Source organism: Oryx dammah, unplaced genomic scaffold, assembly GCF_014754425.2.
Source record: "Oryx dammah isolate SB20612 unplaced genomic scaffold, SCBI_Odam_1.1 HiC_scaffold_3, whole genome shotgun sequence".
In the NCBI taxonomy this organism is placed as follows: Eukaryota; Metazoa; Chordata; class Mammalia; order Artiodactyla; family Bovidae; genus Oryx; species Oryx dammah.
In genome coordinates, this window is record NW_024070187.1 from 114435816 (window position 1) to 114450760 (window position 14945).

At 42.3% G+C, this 14945-nt stretch overlaps 1 protein-coding gene across 12 annotated transcripts in view; it reads right to left on the reverse strand.

The window, feature by feature from the left end:
- Nucleotides 1-14945, reverse strand: part of ADD1 (adducin 1) — a 92363-nt gene that overhangs the window by 56841 nt on the left and 20577 nt on the right. The gene's annotated exons all lie outside the window — the stretch shown is intronic.

The following is a 14945-nucleotide window of genomic DNA, read 5'->3' on the forward strand; positions in this document are numbered from 1 at the left end:
ATAAATCAACAGCATACACAGTATCTTGTACTTCCAGCAGGGTAATGACATCAAGCATTTGTCTTAAAGTTTAATAGTTTAATATATAGTCTGTTGCGCATCTACTGACCTGGGCAGTTCATCTTTCAGTGTCACCTCTGAATGATCATGACTAGGTCATGGCATCCAGAGAAATATCAATAACCTCAGATACGCCGATGGCACCACCCTTATGGCAGAAAGTGAAGAGGAACTAATAAGCCTGTTGATGAAAGTGAAAGAGACTGAAAAAGTTGGCTTAAAACTCAACATTCAGAAAACTAAGATCATGGCATCTGGTCCCATTACTTTATGGCAAATAGATGGGGACACAATGCAAATAGTAGAGACTTTATTTTCCTGGGCTCCAAAATCACTGCAGATGGGGACTGCAGCCATGAAAATAAAAGACGCTTTCTCTCTGGAAGAAAAGCTATGACAAAACTAGACAACATATTAAAAAGCTGACAAATCACTTGGCCAACAAAGGTCCGTCTAGTCAAGGCTATGGTTTTTCCAGTGGTCGTGTATGGATGTGACAGTTGGACTATAAAGAAAGCTGAGCGCTGAAGAATTGATGCTTTTGAACTGTGGTGTTGAAGAAGACTCTTGAGAGTCCCTTGGACTGCAAGGAGATTCAACCAGTCCATCCTAAAGCAGATAAGTCCTGGGTGTTCATTGGAAGGACTGATGCTGAAGCTGAAACTCCAATACTTTGGTCACCTGATGTGAAGAACTGACTCACTGGAAAAGACCCTGATGCTGGGGAAGACTGAAGGTGGGAGGAGAAGGGGACGACAGAGGATGAGACGGATGGATGGCATCACCGACTCGATGAACCTGAGTTTGATTGAACTCCAGGAGTTGGTGATGGACAGGGAAGCCTGGCGTGCTGCAGTCCATGGGGTCACAAAGAGTCGGACACAACTGAGCGACTGAACTGAACTGATATATACTGTAAGTACTTGAGCAGGGTGGCCCTATCCTGACTTTCAGGTGAGAAAATGTAGGTTCTAAAGAGACTGTCTTATCTCAAGGTAGAAATATTAACCAAACTTTCAAGTGAGTTAAGAAAGCATTCAGTTAATGAGCCCCTCATAGTCAGTCTTCCAAAATGATTCGGTTCCCATCAGAAGTATTTATGACTGAATATTTCTTTAAATCAGTACTGGCTCCACTGTGCAGCCACTGCATATTTCCAACTTCCCAAAAGCAATGGAGTTCTTGGCCTCTAAGCACAACAGGGCACTTCATCCCATAAAGAATCAAGGGAATATGAAGTACCTCCCTTCCCAAGTTAGGGACTGACAGGCAAGGTTTACTGCTGAAGAACAGGGCACTCAGCACACTGGCCTTGAAGTCCGAAGTTACGAGGGAAATACAGTCGTCTTATCCATTCCGAAAGCCGACCAGGTTTTCCACACGTCCACAGTCTAGGCGTCTTACACTGCTGGCTGGTGCACAGGAGGTGCTTGGTAACAGTGTGAAGAGCCTGAAGAGCTGCAGACAGCACGGCAGGCCTGAGGACCTTGAGAGCCTTTCTGACGCAACGCTATCAAGATCTCCGTGGTAGCTTAAACCTAACCCCTTCATTTCAGAACTAGGAAACTGAGGCTCAGAATCACGGGCAGATGGGGGACACATGTCTACCCACGGCTGATTCATGTCAATGTATGGCAAAAATCACCACAATATTGTAAAGTAATTATCTTCCAATTAAAATAAATTAATTTAAAAAAAAAAAAGAATCACGGGCAGAGAACAGCAGCCCGGTGTGTCTGAGGTCAGGCTGAGGCAAGCCGGAGGTCCACTGCGCTGCTTGCCGCTGGATCCTGAACTTCTGAAGTCGCTTAACTTCTCTCTGAACATCAGTTTCATCACCCATAAGTGGATGCTGTCATGGAAACCTCAAGGGCTATTATAAAAATCAGAAATGCTACTTAGACAGTATTTAGCAGTGTTTGCCAGTGCACACACATAAAAGGGCGGCTATGATTACTGGACAAGGCTGGGTCCAAGGTGTCCAGGTCAGGTTTTATGGACATTCCACAACACCAAATTCCTTGTTTGCTTTATTTTTACTGTTGGTGAGAAATAACTGAAAATTTCAGACATCTATGACAAGTGCAACTGGTTTCAAAAACATATTACAAGATATTTTCTTGTATGTATAGTTTCTCATTGTTATTACTACCATAGGAATTTCCTATGTTAATATCCAAAATACTTCTGAAGGCTTTAATAATTCCAAATGTTATTTGAAGCGGAAAATCATGAAGGTCTTAAACTGAATGATATGGCCTAATTTTCATTTTCTCATAATATGGGAAAATGGCCAAAACCAATTGAAACAAAGGAAAATTATGCCTCAAACTGCATATATTTTATTAGTCTTTATTTAATCAAAATGTGCCTTTCAACAAACACGACACTACTGAGGTAGAGGGGAGACTTCCAACTCTCACAGGCTCCGTCCACACTCGGGGCCACAGAAGCTACAGACCCCAGAAATAACTTTTCAAATGCAACTGAAGTAGAAGCCGAAGGATGTCCTCAGTGAACGCCTACTGAGCCCCTTTCGCTGCTGTTTAGTCACTAAGCCGTGTCCGACTCTGCAACCCCATGGACTGCAGCACGCCAGGCTCCTCCGTCCTTCACTATCTTCTGGAGTTTGCTCAAACTCATGTCCACTGAGCTGGCAATGCTATCTAACCATCTCATCCTCTGTCGCCCCCTTCTCCTCCTGCCCTCAATCTTTCCCAACATCAGGGTCCTTTCCAGCAAGTCAACTCTTCACATCAAGTGGCCAAAGTATTGGAGCTTCAGCTTCAGCATGAGTTGTTCCAATGAATATTCAGGACTGATTTCCTTTAGGATGGACTGGCTGGATCTCCTTGCAGTCCAAGGGACTCTCAAGAGTCTTCTCCAACCACGGTTCGAAAGCATCAATTCTTTGGCACTCAGCCTTCTTTACTGTCCAACTCTCACACTGATACATGACTACTGACTATACGGACCTTTGTTTGCACAGTGATGGATGCCTCTGCTTTTTACTATGCTGTCTAGGTCTCTCCTATCTTTTTTCCCACAGAGCAAGAGTCTTTTAATTTCATGGCTGCAGTCACTCTCTGCAGTGGTTTTGGAGCCCAGGAAAATAAAATCTGTCGCCGCTCCCACTTTTTCCCCAACTATTTGCCATGAAGCAATGGACCACTTGGCATGATCTTAGTTTTTTGCTCCCACCATGAAGCTAACAAACGCCAGGCACTGTGTTAGCTTCAATCTGGATGCTTAGAGACTCAATGCACAAAACAGAGATTTCTGCCTTCAGAAAACATGCACTAGCACAGGGGGCCAGGCAATAAGTGAGCTACATAAATAACTTACACAGTGCCACGGGCAGGGGACTGGGAGGATGGGGGTGGGGCGGTCAGTGGCAACATTAAAAAAGGGCTCCAGAGGTGGCATCAGAGGTGGTGAGAGCAACAGGCACTCCAGTAACAGCTACAGCCAGGCCAGGAGTGAGGAGTGGCTTTGTTTGGGAGTGGGAAAAGGAGATGAAAGTAAATCTACTTATCATCTTTTTTAAGGACTGAGATATTTCAGTTACGTCTTGGTAAATAAGCAAAAAAAGATATTAACACTAGGAGGGGCCTTCATACCCATGTCCAAAACAGAACTCTTAATCGTCCCCCAGCCTAGCCTCCCTGCTTGGACTCAAACTCCTGTAACACATTCTCCATAAAAACACAATCAAATCAGGTCCTCCTCCTACCTGATTCCTATCAGTGACTTCCCACAGTCCCTGAGTAAATCTGAACAGCTGATACCAGCCAGCAGGGACCTTTCCAGCTAGGGCCCAGCAATCTTTTTGCCTCCTTGTCCCAGATAAACTGGCTTCTTTCTTCTGCAAAAACACCCAGCTCCTTCCTGCCTCGGAACCTTTAGACCCTTCTCTGCCCAGAACAAATTTACTTCAGCTACTTTGAGCACCTTACTCCTTATCAGTCAGGTTTTAGGTCAAATTTCGCATCCAAGTTTTGAGAAAAGCTTCCCTCACTGCGAGGTTTAGAGCAGCCCCTCCTCCCAGCTCTCTCACATCACCCAGGGTTTTCTTCCCTTTCAAGGCATTCATCTGTACTTTCAGAGTGCAGACTCTGGACTTATACTGCTTGAGTTCAAACTCCAGCTCAGCCATTTACTGGCTCTGCAGCTGTTCAGTGGCTAAGTTGTGTGCGACTCTGCGACACCATGGACTAACACCAGCACACCAGGCTCCCTGTCCTTCACCATCTCCCCGAGTTTGCTCAAACGCATGCCCATTCAGTCGGTGATGCCATCCAACCATCTCCTTCTCTGTTGTCCCTTCTCCTGCCCTCAATCTTTCCCAGCATCAGGGTCTTTATGTGACTCGGCTCTTCCCATCAGGTGGCCAAAGGATTGGAGCTTCAGCATCACTCCTAACAATGAATACTCAGGGTTGATTTGCTTTAGGACTGACTGGTTTGATCTCCTTACGTCCAAGGGACTCTCAAAAGTATTCTCCAAAGAAGAAAATAAAACGTGGGGGGGGGGGGTCTTCTCTAGCACCACAATTTGAAGCATCAATTCTCGGGGCTCAGCCTTCTTCATAATCCAACTTGCATCCATACATGTCTACCGGAAAAATCATAGCTTTGACTGTACAGACCTTTGTCGCAGAGTGATGACTCTACTTTTTAATACACTGTCTAGATTTGCCATAGCATTTTTTGCAAGGAGCAAGAGTCTTAATTTCATGGCTACAGTCAGCATCTGCAGTGACCTTGGAGCCCAAGAAAATAAAATCCATCACTGCTGCGACTTTTTCCCCTTCTATTTGCCATGAAGTGATGGGACCCAATGCCATGATCTTCGTTTTCTTTTCAATTTTATTTATTTTTTAAACTGAAGGATAATTGCTTTACAGAATTGTGCTGGTTTCTGCCAAACATCAACATGAATCACCCATAGGTATATATATGACCCCTCCCACTTGAACCTCTCTCCCATCTCCCTCTCCGTCCCAGATCTTAGGTTTCTGAATGTTGACTTTTAAGCCAGCTTTTTCACTCTCCTCTTTTACCCTCATCAAGAGGCTCTTTAGTTCCCTTTCGCTTTCTGCCATTAGAACAGTATCATCTGCCTATCTGAGGTTATTGATATTTCTTCCAGCAATCTTGATTCCAGCTTATGGTTCATTCAGACCATCATTCCGCATGATGTATTCTGCATATAACTTAAATAAGCAGGGTAAACTCCTTTCCCAATTTTGAACAAGTTCGTTGTTCCATATCTGGTTCTAACTGCTACTACTTGAACTGCATACAGGTTTCTCAGGAGGCATGTAAGGTGGTCTGGTATTCCCATCTCTTTAAGAATTTTCCACAGTTTCCTGTGATCCACATAGTCAAACATTTTAGCACAGTCAATGAAGCAGATATTTTTCTGGAATTCACTGCTTTTTCTATGATCAAAATGGATGTTGGCAATCTCATCTCTGGTTCCTCTGCCTTTTCTAAATTCAGCTTGCACATCTGGAAGGTCTCAGTTCACATACTGTTGAAGCCTGGCTTGAAGGATTGTGAGCATTACTCTGCTAGCATGGGACATGAGTACAACTGTGTGGTAGTTTGAAAATCCTTTGGCACCACCTTTCTTTGGAACTGGAATGAAAACTGACCTTTTCCAGTCCTGTGGCCACTGCTGAGTTGTCCAAATTTGCTGGCACACTGAGTGCAGCACTTTCACAGCATCATCTTTTAGGATTTGAAACAGCTCAGCTGGAATTCTATCACGTCCACGAGCTTTGTTCACAGTGACACTTCCTAAGGCCCACTTTTCTTCATATTCCAGGATGTCTGGCTCTAGGTGATTTATCACACTATATGGTTATCCAGGTCTTTAATACCTTTTCTGAATAGTGCTTGTGTGTATTCTTGCCACCTTTTCTTAATCTCTTCTGCTTCTGTTAGGCTCTTGCCCTTTCTCTCCTTTATTGTGCCCATCCTTGCATGAGATATTCCCTTGGAATCTCCATTTCCTTGAAGAGATCGTTAGGCTTTCCCTTTCTATTCTTTTCATTGTTCACTTAAGAATGCTTTCTTCTCTCTCCTTGCTATTCTTTGGAACTCTGTGATCTGTTGGGAATATCTTTCCCTTCCTCCTTTGCCTTTTGCTTTTCTTTTCAGCTATCTGTAAGGCCTCCTCAGACAACCACTTTCTCTTCTTGCATTTCTTTTTCTTGGGGATGGTTTTGGCCACCACCTCCTGTACAATGTTACAAACCTCCATCCACAGTTCTTCAGGCACTCTATGAGATCTAATCCCCTGAATCTATTCATCACTTCCACTGTATAATAAGGGATTTGATCTAGGTCATACTTAAGTCTAGTGGTTTTCCCTACTTTCTTCAATTTAAGTGTGTGTGAATTTGGCAATAAAGAGTTCATGATCTGAGCCACAGTCAGCTCCCGGTCTTGTTTTTGCTAACTGTATAGAGCTTCTCCATCTCTGGCTGCGAAGAATATAATCAAGCTGATTTCAGTGTTGACCATCTGGTGATGTCCATGTGTAGAGTGATCTCTTGTGTTGTTGGAGGAAGGTGTTTGCTATGACCAGCGGGTTCTCTTGGCAAAGCTCTGTTAGCCTTTGACCTGCTTCATTTTGCACTCCAGGGCCAAACTTGCCTATTATTCCACGTATCTCAATTTTCTACTTTTGCATTCTAGTCCCCTCTGATGAAGAAAACATCGTTTTCTGGCATTAGTTCTAGAAGGTCCTGTAGATCTTCACAGAACCAGTCAACTTCAGCTTCTTCAGCATTAGTAGTTGGGGCATAGACTTGGATTGTTGTTGAATGGTTGGAATGGTTTAGATGTTGAATGGTTTAGAATCAGTGAACTAAAATGGATGGTAATGGGTGAATTTAATTCAGATGACCATTACATCTACTACTGTGGGCAAGAATTCCTTAGAAAAAAATGGAGTAGCCCTCATAGTCAACAAGAGTCTGAAATGCAGTACTTGGATGCAATCTCAAACACGACAGAATGATCTGTTAGTTTCCAAGGCAAACGCGCTGTAAGCTTCGGTAAATTTCTAAATTTCCTTGATCTCACCTTCCACATCTGAACTAAGGAGGCTAACAAACGTACCCCCTCATAATGTGTGCAAAATGTCTAGCATGAATGTCTCACCAACTAACTACATCCTAACACACTAAGTGTCGGTTCTTAGTGCTCCCTTCAGAAATTCACTGTCTCCCTGATTAGAATGCAGCCTCTCCAGAGAGGAGGAGACTTACCTCTCTCACTCACTACTGTCTGCACAAGGCTGACACCTAGGAGGCCCTCGATAAACAGACACTGAGGAGCAAATACACACTCAGGTCTCACATTGTGGACTGGCAATGCTAATCTAAGTCTGGATTCCAGAGGCATCTGACTGGAAGAAAAGTCATCACTTTGCGCCATTCAATCAAAACTGACGTATGACCAGGAGACTCTGGGGATACAAGCAGTTAACTAAACAAACTCCAACCTCAGTCCACCACTCACAAGGAAGTTCCAGGCTACAAACCAAGAATCTGTGTGTCAAACTGGGTTTTATGTTTCAAGTTACCTGGGTATTACATTTCTAAGAATTACGTCAATTCCCAAAGTTGGTAGACAAAACTAAAGCTGTATCTGTCTCTAGCTGACTGATTTTGGAGACTCAAGCAAGGATAACTCCCAAGGTCAGGAATTAAGAAAAGGAGAATTCTAGACTCATGGTACTAGAGGCCCAGAAAGACTGCAGAGACCCAGCCAAGCAAGTCGGGAAGCATAGGCTGACCAGACATACGTGAGTATAGAAAATTCTATACAGACTTCATACAGAAGTCACTCTGCAATCCAGTGAAACACATGAGGAAGGACTAACAACATGAGCCTTAAATGAGAATGTTTTACCTTGAATCAACACTCAGCCAAGCAATACTATCACTGTTAACCAGAATGTGACCCAGTTTTGAAATGATCAAATAAAACTGTTCTTTCCCAAGTATGTTATACTGCGGGTCTAGGAAAACCTAGGCACTTTAGCCTTGCAGCCTGACCTTCTGGGGTTAATAAAGGAGAAAAATGGTCCATTTAGTCAACTGTTCAATCCAAAGCCTCAAATGAATAATCATGCTTCATTTACTTAGAGGAGGCAATTCTCCTCAGGGCCCAAAAGTGTGACAATACCTCAAAATGATTTCCACACAACAGTTCAGAACATTCTGAAAACCTACAGCATAATCGAGTGAACATCAACATTTTAGAATTCAGTGAACTAAAATGGACCAGAATAAGTGAATTTAATTCAGATGACCAGTATATCTACTACTGTGGGCAAGAATACCTTAAAAGAAATGGAGTAGCCCTCACAGTCAACAACAGAGTCCAAAATGCAGTACTTGGGTGCAAAATCAAAAACAAGAGAATGATCTCTGTTCATTTCCAAGGCAAACCATTCACTATCACAGTAATCCAAGCCTATGCCCCAACCAGCTGAAGAAGCTGAAGTTGAACGGCTCTATGATGATCTACAAGACCTTCTAGAACTAACACCAAAAAAAGATGTCCTTTCCATCATAGGGGACTGGAATGTAAAAGTAGGAAGTCAAGAGATACCTGGAGTAACAAGTTTGGTCTTGGGAGTACAAAATGAAGCAAGGCAAAGGCTAACAGAGCTTTGCCAAGAGAACCCACTGGTCATACCAAACACCTTCCTCCAACAACACAAGAGATCACTCTACAAATGGACATCACCAGGAATCAGCTTGATTATACTTTTTGCAGCCAAAGATGGAGAAGCTCTATACAGGCAGCAAAAACAAGACCTGGAAGTTGACTAGCTCAGATCACAAACTCCTCATTGCCAAATTCAGACTTAAGTTGAAGAAAGTGGGAAAAACCACTAGACCATTCAGGTGTGACCTAAATCAAATTCCTTAATGATTATACAATGGAAATGACAAACAAATTTAAGGGATAGAGTTCTTGAAGAACTATGCTCAGAGGTTCGTGACATTGTGCAGGAGGCAATGATCAAAACCATCCCCAAGAAAAAGAAATACAGAAAGGCAAATGGTTGTCTGAGGAGGCCTTACAAAGAGCTGAGAAAAGAAGAGAAGCTAAAAGCAAAGGAGAAAAGGAAAGATATACCCATTTGAATGCAGAGTTCCAAAGAATAGCAAAGAAATATAAGAAAGCCTTCCTCAGTGATCAATGCAAAGAAATAGAGGAAAACAACAGAATGGGAAAGACTAGAGATCTCTTCAAGAAAATTAGAGACACCAAGGGAACATTTCATGCAAAGATGGGCTCAATAAAGGACAGGAACAGCGTGGACCTAACCAAACAGAAGATATAACAACAGGTGGCAAGACTATATAGAACTATACAAAAAAGATCTTCATGACCCAGATAACCACGATGGTGTGATAATTCATCTAGAGCCAGACATCCTGGAATTCGAATTAAAGTGGGCCTTAGGAAGCATCACTATGAACAAAGCTAGTGGAGGTGATGGAATTCCAGCTGAGCTACTTTCATCCTAAAAGATGATGCTGTTAAAGTGATGCATTCAATATGCCAGCAAATTTGAAAACTCAGCAGTGGCCACAGGACTGGAAAAGGTCAGTTTTCATTCCTATCCCAAAGAAAGGCAATGCCAAAGAATGTTCAAACTACTGCACAACTGCACTCATCTCACACGCTAGCAAAGCAATGTCCAACATTCTCCAAAACAGGCTTCAACAGTACGTGAACCAAGAACTTCCAGATGTTCAAGCTGGATTTAGAAAAGGCAGAGGAACCAGCAATCAAATTGCCAGCATCCAATGGATCATACAATAAGCAAGAGAATTCCAGAAAAAACATGCACTTCTGCTTCACTGGCTACGCTAAAGCCTTTGACTAGGTGGATCACAATAAACTGTAGAAAATTCTTAAAGAGATGGGAATATCAGACAACCTTACCTGCCTCCTGAGAAGAATCTGTATTCAGGTCCAGAACCAACAGTTAGAACCAGACAAGGAACAATGGACTGCTTCCAAATTGGGAAAAGAATACATCAATGCTGTATACTGTCACCCTGCTTATTTAACTCCTATGCAGAGTACATCATGTGAAATGCCAGGCTGGATGAAGCACAAGCTGGAATCAAGACTGCTGGGATAATATCAACAACCTCAGACATGCAGATAACACCACCATTTTGGTAGAAAGCAAAGAGGAACTAAAGAGCCTCTTGATGAAAGTGAAAGAGTGAAAAAGCTGGCTTAAAATTCAACATTCAGAAAACTAAGATCGTGGCATCTGGTCCCATCACTTCATGGGAAATAGATGGGGAAACAGTGGAAACATGAGAGGCTTTATTTTCTTTGACTCCAAAATCAGTGCAGGCGGTGACCACAGTCATGAAATTAAAAGACGCTTGCCCTTGGAGAAAAGCTATGACCAACCTAGACAGCATATTAAAAAGCAGAGCTATTACTTTGCTGACAAAGGTCCATCCAGTCAAGGCTATGGTTTTTCCAGTAGTCATGTACGGATGTGAGAGTTGGATCATAAAGAAAGTTGAGCGCCGAAAAATTGATGCTTTTGAACTGTGGTGTTGGAGAAGACTCTTGAGAGTCCCTTAGACTGCAAGGAGATCAAACCAGTCTATCCTAAAGGAAATTAGTCCTGAATATTCATTGGAAGGACTGATGCTGAAGTTGAAGTCCCAATACTTTGGCCACCTGATACGAAGAACTGACTCACTGGAAAAGACCCTAATGTTGGGGAAGATTGAGAGCAGGAGGAAAAGGGGATGACAGAGGATGAGATGGTTGGATGGTATCATGGACTCAATGGACCTGAGTTTGAGCGAGCTCTGGGAGATGGTGATGGACAAGGAAGGCTGGTGTGCTTCAGTCCATGGGGTGTAAAGAGTTGGACACAACTGAGTGATTGAACTGAACAGCATATTTTAACAAGCCAATAAAAATACAAAGCACTCTCATATAACTGCAACAGGATAAATAAAATAAACAACCCCCCAAATGTTCAGTTCAGTTCAGTCTCAAGAGTCTTCTCCAACACCACAGTTCAAAAGCATCAATTCTTCGGCGTTCAACTTTTTCACAGTCCAACTCTCACATCCATACATGACTAATGGAAAAACCATAGCCTTGACTAGATGGATCTTTGTTGGCAAACTAATGTCTCTGGTTTTCAATATGCTATCTAGGTTGGTCATAACTTTCCTTCCAAGGAGTAGGCATCTTTTAATTTCATGGCTGCAATCACCATCTACAGTGATTTTGGAGCCCCCCAAAAATAAAGTTTGACACTGTTTCCACTGTTTCCCCATCTATTTCCCATGAAGTGATGGGACCGGATGCCATGATCTTCATTTTCTGAATGTTGAGCTTTAAGCCAACTTTTTCACTCTCCTCTTTCACTTTCATCAAGAGGCTTTTTAGTTCCTCTTCACTTTCTGCCATAAGGGTGGGGTCATCTGCATATCTGAGGTTATTGATATTTCTCCCGGCAATGTTGATTCCAGCTTGTGTTTCTTCCAGTCCACCGTTTCTCATGATGTACTCTGCATGGAAGTTAAATAAGCAGGGTGACAATATACAGCCTTGACGTACTCTTTTTCCTATTTGGAATCAGTCTGTTGTTCCATGTCCACTTCTAACTATTGCTTCCTGACCTGCATATAGGTTTCTCAAGAGGCAGGTCAGGTGGTCTGGGATTCCCATCTCTCTCAGAATTTTCCACAGTTTATTGTGATCCACACAGTCAAAGGCTTTGGCATAGTCAATAAAGCAGAAATAGATGTTTTTCTGGAACTCTCTTGCATTTTCGGTGATCCAGCAGATGTTGGCAATTTGATCTCTGGTTCCTCTGCTTTTTCTAAAACTAGCTTAAACATCTGGAAGTTCAAGGTTCACGTATTGCTGAAGCCTGGCTTGGAGAATTTTGAGCCTTTTAAAAAATCCTAGTGTGCGACCTTGCCTAGAGTGGGAGGTCAAAAAACAGTTGCTAAATGAAACAGTATAAATTGGAAAAGAAAGTTTACAGCAAAAGTAACTCTCCACATGGGTTAGCATGAAATAAAAAGTTTTAGTTCCTTTTTAGCTCACATACTCTGAAAAGGAAGGGAAGCAGAGGTATCAGAAAAATGTCCCTTATTTGATGGATCGGAAGTGGCTGCTTTATTTGGTATCTCTCTGATTAGCAGGAAAGGATGAATGCTTTTTATGTTTATCTACATCTGAAATTTCCATTACTGTCTATTAATTTCTCTGTCCACCTGCCTATCTATTGAAATCGTGATGTATTTATTCCTATAAATTTGAATTAAACTGTATATTTACAATGACCTTTTGTCATATTTGACATTTCCAGACTATTATCTTCCATAGTTTTATTTTTCAATGAGCAAACATGTTAGCATTTTAATATTTTGGTCTGCAAACCTCTTCCTTCGAATTCTTCTGCTTTTAAATAGAAAGTTATTCCTTCATTGGCACAGGTATGAGAAACTGTTCCAAGAAAGTTTTAGGAATTCTCTCTGATAAACACTATTCTGCTTTTTCTCTACAGTCTCTATAATTTTCAACATCTTTCCTGAATCCGTTTGGAGTTTACTGTGATGGCTCTTTTCCAGTACCTCACTGCCTTCTCCCTGGAGACTGAGGGGTGTGTTTCTCCCTCCCCACCAGGCCCAGTGGTGAACGTGTCAACTCTGCACCAGCAGCACCCACTACTGCCTCATAATCTTCACTGTCATCGTTTTCACCTCAGTTTCCTCATTTGTAATAAAATATGTTCAAATCATATTTCGAGGCTGTTGGGACAATTAGAAAAAATAAGTGTAAACTATCTCCTACAATGTCTGGCACAGTGAGTACCCAACAAACAGGAAATATTTTAACTGTCTAATATCTGATGAGAATGTGAAAGCAGTTGCTAAAAAAGTTCATTTCAAAAGCTTCAAGAACGTTAAGTTTAACCAACTAAAAGTTAAAATACATTAATTAAAAATATTCTATTAAAACTACTATGTTCTATCAACACATGGAGCACAAATAAAGAAGTGAAGCTTCTCACTCTAACTCAATTTCTAAATCAATACTGTAATGTAGGTTACTGAAAGAGACTTGGGTGTGGTTTTAAAAACAACTCTGGGTGAGGCAGCCAAAGATAAGCCAACCAACCATCTGTTCAACTGAACAAATTTAACTGAACTGTAATGTACCCTGTTCTGTTTATATTTCCAAAATCTGAGAGATTATATTGATACACAAAACATCTGGCTTGGGTCTTCATAAAAATTCCGCTAGCCTCTCAATGCTGATTAATAAATGTACTCAATTCATATCTAGAGTAGAGACCCTCAAGCCAAGCTTCCTGGGTTCTGATCCCAGTTTACCATTCTCTAGCTGCATAAGCTTAGCCACACTTTTAATCTCTCTATAAACTCCCCAAGTGGCTCAGTGATAAAGAATCCGCCTGCCAATGCAGCAGACGCAGGTAAGGTGGGTTTGATCCCTGGGTGGGGACGATCCCCTGTGTAAAGAAATGGCCACCCACTCCGGTGTTCCTGCCTGGAAAACCTCATGGACGGGGAGTCTGCAGGCTACAGCCCATGGGATTGCAAAGAGTCCAACACAACTAAGCAACTGAGCACACACACGCGCTCTACACTTCAGTGTCTTCACCTGTCAGTGGGAATGATGTCATTATCTACTTCCTTACGATTAAATGAGTTAATGTATGTCAAATGCTTCATACAGTGCTTGGCACACAGTAAATAGAACAAATGGCTGTTGTTGTTGCTCATTACTATTATTTCAAGCACCATTAGCATCTTTAAAGACTGACTGAGGGCCTCCTTGGTAGCTCAGTGATAGAGTCCACTTGCCAATTCAGGAGACGGCGGTCTGACCCCCGGTCCAGGAGGATCCCACATCTGTGGCGCAGCTAAGCCCAGGTGGCGCAACCACTGAGCCTGTGCTCCCGAGTCTGGGAATCAGAGCTACTGAGCGCATGTGGCACAAGTGCTGAAGCCTGCGTGCCGTGAGAGGCCCCAGCAGGAGGGGCCGCTGCAAGGAGGAGCCTGCCACCACAGGTAGAGACGGGCCCCTGCTCGCCACAACTGGGGAAAAGCCCTCGCATCAACGAAGACCCAGAGCAGCCAAAAATAAATGAATAAAAGCTACATACACATTTTAAAAAGAACACTAGAAGAGCATTCTACGACGGGCACTGTCTTCCTCAGCACAAGCACAGGAACACACAGCAGCGCCACTTTCTGAGTTCCCTCTTACAGATGTATCACTGCTCTGTACTGTCAATTTTCAATACAATTCCTGGACTTCAAGCTTACTGAAGCAGGGAAATATTAAATGCTTCACCTTCCAAAATTCCCAACACAACTCTCTAAACGCAGATTTTAAACAATGCTGATTAAATTAACATAACACACATAAAGAGCAGTGAGACAAAACCTTATAAGTACACATTTTTAGCACCAGAAAGAACTTGAGAAACCACGTGATCATTCTATAGATGAAAAAACTGCACACATGACTTCAGCCAAGTCTCATATGCTGGTCAAGCTGTAGCTCGCCCTTTCCTGTACCAAAAACATCAATTCCACTGACCTTCAAACTGTTCATTTTAGAATCACCTCATACTAAACATCCTTTTCCTAAGTTTTATACCAATACACAACCACTATTCCCATTACTAACAAATACCATTTGGAGAGCTCAAGTAAGAAATAAAATTTTAGAGTCCCCACCACTCAAATAAGATGTTCCATACTATTATTTTCTAAATATTATTTGCATGTAAGAAATACATAAAACCTCCAAGGGCAA